Genomic DNA, 7,694 nt, shown 5'->3' with positions numbered 1-7,694 from the left:
CGCTCATATGTCCCAAACAATGTATAAATACGTTAAAAGCTGATAAGGTGCTTCATTTACATTATATATTAAATTCACCCAGCTGCAATGCTAAAGGGCGTCAAACCATGATTTCAACGAATGAAATTTTTTCATTAAATGCTACTGAAATTTCAGGATGCAATAGAACTACAAAGGCATGTTGGATTGGGGTTTCAAACAAAACAATCTACGAAACTTATCATCCCTCACAAGAGAGATAAACTTGAAACAGATAAAACAGTTCAAAATATTCACATGGAAAAGTTCAGAAACATAGGAAACATAGACAAGACCCGAAAAGTAAGGAATAGGGTTAGAAATATATTGCCAGATTCTGTGAAATCATAACACAAGAAATTTAAAGCCAAGTATTCAATTGTCTACGCTCTTAAGGAAGATGATCTGAGCAGATATTCGAGACATTTGAGAGGCACTTGCCCAGATATGTAGATGCACAGTTTCTAGAAAGAGAGTATTGTTTGATGTGATGAAACTACATTTAAAGAAAATTGCTCAACCAACAGCAAAAATTGTAACTACAGTGTACCTGAGAATTGGATCGAATAATTACAGTTGAAAAACTTTTATAACAAATCGAAAACGCTACGAGCAAATTAAAGATTACTGTGCTCGTAAAACCAAGCGGTTCACGCTTCAGTCACTGACTGGAGAAAGTTCAAGGTGATGACTGGAAATTCGGCTACTATTTGTCTAAGCATGTAGCGTTGTTTTGTAAATACATAAACATCATTAGATGAAAAATCCCAATACGTATTTCTATATTGACGCGATTGTACAGGATATTGGTAGCGCCTCGCTTTCTTGGCACAAAAGAGAGAATCGTTCGCGAAGCCAGTTGCAGCTGTGGGTTGTGTGGTGGATATACATGCTACTTTAGTCCGTTAGCGTGTGTATCTGTTCTACGTGTGCTGCTGTGTGTGTATGCATGTATGCACACATGCGCTCTTGAGATGAGGGAATTTCCAAGTTGGTACGTATGTAGAAAGTTGCTTCGATGTGTGTATTACACCTGGTGCGTCTATATGCATACATCAGGTATTTATGTGTCAATACCTCTCGTATGTGTGCAATTATGTGAGCCGTTTGTGTGAGTATGTGTGGGTACAGATGTAATAGAGCGTGATCGTTGATGCATCGCTTGACTATAACATCAATGAACTCATCCATGGCGTTACTGCTTGAATAGCGTCAGTCTGCCAAGCCGTTGTTTCTATGGAGAGTCGACCTACGGGTAGGGTGGAGATCTTGTTTACGCTTCCTAAATGTATACGCCAAGATAAATAATCCGACATGTATACTAATTTCAGTTCCACCGTAACTTTCAATACAAGCGTCGAACCCAGTAAACATGGTCATTAGCCAAGATTGATTCTATAATGTTCATGAGGATTCTGACACAGAGATAGTTTATAATGCGGATGTCCTAGAGAAATCTAAGGCCTTCAAGAATAGAAGCTTCCATACTGAAGGGCTGAAATGCACGATCTGCAGGCTGCATTATCCTCAATGCCACGAAACCACCCGATCACTGCCCGTGCTGGTATGCCATTGAATCAGCCTCGAGACTCGAAGTTACGTTGTCAAGTTGCCTTTAAGGAATTTCTTCTGTCAAATATTCTTGTTTCAATCCGTAGAGAAGGAGGTGCTGTCAACACACCGTCCTAGCAATCTCTATGGAATTTTTATATCCATCGGATTTCGCTACTGTATCATCAACAGGAATTCCAAGTTAAGAAACCTCCGAAGAATCAAAGGGAGACATGTTAACTGGTTATACAATATGAGTCGACGTTACCCTCTCTTCTCCCACGAATATCTTAATATCTGTTCCGAATGAAATTGTTTTAAAATGTTTCTTAGCAATTTTCTGCCAGGATGATTATTTTGTTTCTCTCCGTTTCTCGTATTTCTTGAAACTACCTTTGCGACCATTATTAATAAACTTTGGCGTTTTCAATGTATCAAACTCAATAAATTATTATATATAATATTTCACGTCTCCGTTGACTCTTTACTAGCAGAGCCAAATATCATTAACTGTTGAATATATTTTATCAATTTTTACTATATATCGCTTTAATTTTCATGATGTATAGCCATATACAATCGCAAATCACGTTCACATTGTCACATTTCTCTTACTATATCACACACTAACACTTCTCTCTCCTTCACTCTATTGCCCTTTCCGTATACATGTGTGCGTGTATGCGTGTGCTCGTTTGAATTTGTGTGTATGTGGGTGTTTTGTGTGTGCCTTTGCTCTTATATTAATGCAAAACTATTCGCGATTTTCTCACTGTTTTTTTTCTCGTTCTAACTCTATTACAAATGTTCTCTCTCTGTCTAGTAACCTCAAAAACTGTAATATTATATGTATTATTTTCTGTCTGAATTTCTGAGATAAGGGATTATCACAATCACACTGATTTATTCTGAATAGGTCTTAGTGAAGAAAACTTGTCATGATAAATCACTATACAATAATCTAATACAACATTTAAAATATTTAATCACAGTTATAAACAACAAAATATAATTATAATCTTATATTTCAATTTTTTTATTCAGTTTTTAGCATTCTCTCTTGGGATAGTTAACTTTTATTCGTCTTTTTTTCACATTAGAATATCTTCAATTCAAAAAGTTTTGTCATTTTTTGCCATTATTGTTTTTACCAATGAAAAACACATTCTTTTCATTTCTACTCTAGTAACAAGGCCCGAATTTTGGGGAGAGTCTAGTAGATTGGATCGACCTAGTAACTGGTACTTAACTTATCGATCCCGAATGAATAAAAGAGAAAGTCGACCTCGGTGGAAATTGAACACAGTATGTCAAACGAAATACCTATTTCTTTATTGCCCACAAGGGGCTAAACAAAGAAGGGACAACCAAGGACAGACAAATGGATTACATCGACCCCAGTGCGTAACTGGTACTTAATTTATCGACCCCGAAAGGATAAAAGACAAAGTCGACCTCGGTGGAAATTGAACTCAGTACGTAAAATCAGACGAAATACCGCTAAGCTTTTCGCCCGACATGCTAACGTTTCTGCCACCTCTCCGCCTTACTGAAACGCACATTCAGTATATTTATGAACATTTATACAGCGTTGATAATATCCTATTTTTTCTGTTTTGTTTTGACTGACCTATTGTATGGAATATAGCTCTAGGCGCCTTTTTTCTAAAAGGCCAATACAGAAGTAGAGCATTTAATACTTGTTGCTGTTCAATCGGCCACACAGAGCTTCCTTCACAAACTCTTTCACTGAATGTTGTGATTGTGCAGTATTCAAAAATTATTCTGTATCATTGCGCTCGTTTTTTTTTAATATCTTAGGGAAGGAATCTTTTATATGCTTTGGGTTGTTTCAATATTAATCGTTGCATCGATTGTGCCCTTTTTAAATTACCCCACAAATGATCGCATAAAACGTACTAAAATTCTTATCCTATTAATCAATATCTTGTTCATCCTACATCATATTATTTGTCTCACCATTCCATATTTAAAAGAGGTGAAGCAAATAAGTATCAATTTCTATTTCTTATATAAATTTATATTGGGGTATGTTTGGTAATTTGGTAATGTATTACTTTATTATAATTCAATACTCTTTGTAAATTATTATTATCATTACATTTTCTAATTTATCTTCAAATATGCATGCACGAAGAAAGCTTAATTTGAATCGAGGTAATTTGTCAGAGCACTTATTGTCGTTCAAATTGTCAGCGATAGCTCTGCATACATAGGATACATTTTTTCTAGCGCGTGCGATACAAATGTTTTAATCCGAAATATATCTATGTTCTTGAGAACTGCTACAGTCCAGATTCCCTTTCTTATGTAACATGGTATTTATAACATCAAATCCTTTGCAGAAACGTACATAACTCTATTAATTTCATTTATGAAAGTGTTGCATTGAAATACAGAGTCAATAATTTCGAGAATTTATGTCGAGTATTATCATGGCGATAAAAAGTAATTACTGTAAGATCGAAATGGAAAGAATATTGTCTGCTAGGCTTGTCACTGGTTCTTCTGACTCTTCCTTGTTACCAGATATAGACATCTATAATGTTTAATCATTAAAGTATTAAAGTATTAAACAATATTGCTATTAAAACGCGTTGATATTGTTTACAATGCTTTATCAAACATTGCATAATTTTGATTCATCTGTGAAACCATCCAAAAGACAAGTGGAATACAATGTACGGAATATCAGTAGGTGATACTTTAATAATTAGCTCTAAAGGGATTAAGTGTAGAATTAGTGGAGAGTAATAGTGAAACTAGTAATTTGCCGCTGTACTTTACATTTACTCTACTTTATCCGTCACGGAAAACTGAAATGTAACTTCAATTTCGACAGCATTTCACATTAAATGATGACATAGTGATTCAGAATACATTAGCAGACATCCTAATAACTACTATGAATTAATAATTTCAGCCAATCACGTGTTAACCAAACAAAAAAGTGATAAAATGATTATGTTTTAATTTAGGAAAAACTGATATGGCCAAGATAAATTGGTCTCATTGATGATTTCCATTAATACACTGGATGAGATGAATGACGGAAAGATATTCAATAGAGGCAAGCGAATTGTAAATGCCTGAGAATGCATAGCGAAACTTATGACATATTTGCTGCAAAATTTTTGAATAGCGACCATACATGATTTTGTAGTAAAATACGCCGTGATGAAAGAAGTAAATAACAATTCTTCATGAGTATAGAATGTGTCTCTGCCACTCGTCCTAGTTGTTTGGCTCAATAAATATTCGGGCATAAAGATTGATCTTGGAAATACCTGTGGTTAATACTTGAACTCTCAGCTGACAAGACTAGGCTATATATTCATTGCATATCAAAAACTTTTCGCATGCAGGGCAAGAATGAAATTACCATATTTTCTTGCAAACAAGTCTATGTATTCAGACCAAACTTTACAGCCAAACATGATCAGTCGATATATGCACTACGATGGCTTTGAAGCCTCACAATTTCTATGTGAAATGCAAGTGGATTTGGAAAAATAGTCACGATGTTTGAATGTTCACACTATATGTTAAACGCTATGAGAAACGTAAAGTATTGTGAAAAATATGCTAACGTTATTCCTCGACACAATATAGACTCATGTAAAATGAGAAACGTATTTTACACAGCATTTGAGAAATGTATGCATGTCTGAAATGAATTTACAACAGATTACTCGAAGTTTTGTGCAGGTGTTCGTCATTATTAGGCGATTAACTTTGATCCAGTCCCTTATATACAAAATATAACTTTGGTCCAACTTAGATGTGTTTATCCTGTAGTAAATATTTATTTACGAAACACATTATAAAATTATATCGCTGCTAGAAATTTGCATGCACCAAGTCAAGATTTTCAGCCTTTTGCTCTCTATTCTCTTTGTCAGATACCCCATTCTACCGAAGCAATTTTGATTATACAGTGAGCGGAGTTAGTAATGGTGGCCTGGTCTACAATATACCATCACATAATACCTTGTGTACAGGGAGATATATTTTATAAACATTTTCGTATATCTATTCGCTGATACTGATTCGTTACTTATTGCTTCCCATCAGGAGCATTTATTGTTATTTAGTATATATATATATATATATATATATTATATATATATATATATATACACATCCCTGCACGTCCATATTGTTGTACATACAACCAAATATTTACACATACAATGTATATTTCATTCAATTGTGTTTACTTATGAAAACAATATGGTTCACATTAGCGCTGATACTTTGAATAAATAAAGAGGAAAACTGCTGTACGTTTTGTATGTTATTTTCGTTATTTCTCTTCTATGCTGTAATGTAAATCATTCTAAATGAGACGGTGAACAGAAGGGAATATAGCATATTTGAATGAGGAATTGTTGCCATCTTTTTGCTTATCCATTTTTGGAGAAAACATTATCCATTTTCGGGGAAAACGTCGTTGTGATAAGGATTCCTGGTCCTGTCTCAAAACACAGCGTTACCTAGTCCAGGAGAGAGAGAGAGAGAGAGAGAGAGAGAGAGAGAGAGAATCGCATGCATTAACACCCTCATAGTTATTACATATGTATATAGATCCAGGATGCCTTATACATATGCAAAATCATGCGCATGCATAAGCGCTTATATTTATATACGTAATTATAAATAGCTTCATTTTTATACGATATTATCGGAAAGGAATTCCAAATAGGACATTTGGAGTGTAGCTGTCGTCAGGTGGAATGCCACAAACTTCAAATTTAGCCACTCATTAATATTGCCTTATATTTGATAATACCAAATATCGTGTTTATCCGGTTCTGCATACAGAATCTAGTATCATGAATAAGTTCGGATTGTCATACCACAGCAAATAGAAAAAGAAATAGGCACACATTCCATGTACTCTCTAAACCAGTCTACAGAAAAGAGTTAAACAGGATGAGAAAAATCAACAATTGTAATAGAAAGTGAAGGGGAAAATAAACATCATACTGTTGGCAAAAGCATATAAAAGACTTCAAGAAATAGAAATTGAAAGGGGAAAAAGGGAAGTTGGTAGAGTATAATAATTATCAAGCTTACAATATTCAAGAGATGTGCTATCATCTGTAAAAAACTTATTCCATTGAAGATAAGAGGTAAATCAACGTTTATAAATTGATGTTACCGAGAAACACTACAACGAAGGAACAATCGATATTACACCTGAGAAGAACAAACACAAAAGAAGAAATAATTCACACAAGAAGGAATAGCTTACCAAAAGTTCAACACAAACAGGCATAACATACCATTCATTATTTCTTTGTTTCATACAGAATACGTAGAATCGTGTTACTCAGAATCACAAATGCAGCCAAGTATAAATATATGCATACATAATATAATTATTATTATTTGAGGGAATATTATTCCTAACTTACAGGGAAAAGTTCTATGGTGTTTGTTTTCTAATTTACACACACACACACATATATATATATATATATATATATATATATATATATATATATATATGCATATAGTAAATAAAAGATGGAAGATGGATAGTAAAAGGATTCTTGTTAATCACGACGATTTTTCCACACATCTCCCATCGATCCCTCACGGGTGTGATACTTGGAGACTAGTTAAGGAGCATTCAGCAGTGCAGATGTGTATCGTAGGATGATAAATTTCTATAACTCGTTAAAATAGCATTCCCATGCAGGTTGACTGAGGGCGTTTATACATCCATATCTCATACCCTTTATTTTTAATACGTTTCTCGCAGTAATGTCCGTTCGTTTCATTTTTACAGTAGTTATTTTAAATTATTCATCTTCTATATAAATGATGATATATCCTTTAATTTGCTATTTTACTTTACACGAAATGAGAATATACCATGCAGAACTTTAATTTTAATGAGTTTTTTTACTCGAATATCCACATCTGCACTGTGGTTAAGTACCATACCAGTGAAGGATCGATGCTTGATGGATCAAAAGATTGTGGTGATTAATAAAAATTCTCGTATCTTATGTCTTCGGCCTTTCATTTACCGTAAACTTAACGAAGACTGTGAATGTCACCTTGCTTCAGCAGTAATCTGCCAGGTGTAATTT

Source organism: Octopus sinensis, linkage group LG7, assembly GCF_006345805.1.
Source record: "Octopus sinensis linkage group LG7, ASM634580v1, whole genome shotgun sequence".
In the NCBI taxonomy this organism is placed as follows: Eukaryota; Metazoa; Mollusca; class Cephalopoda; order Octopoda; family Octopodidae; genus Octopus; species Octopus sinensis.
The sequence above is the reverse complement of the archived record's forward strand: the minus strand, read 5'-3'. Positions refer to the sequence as shown.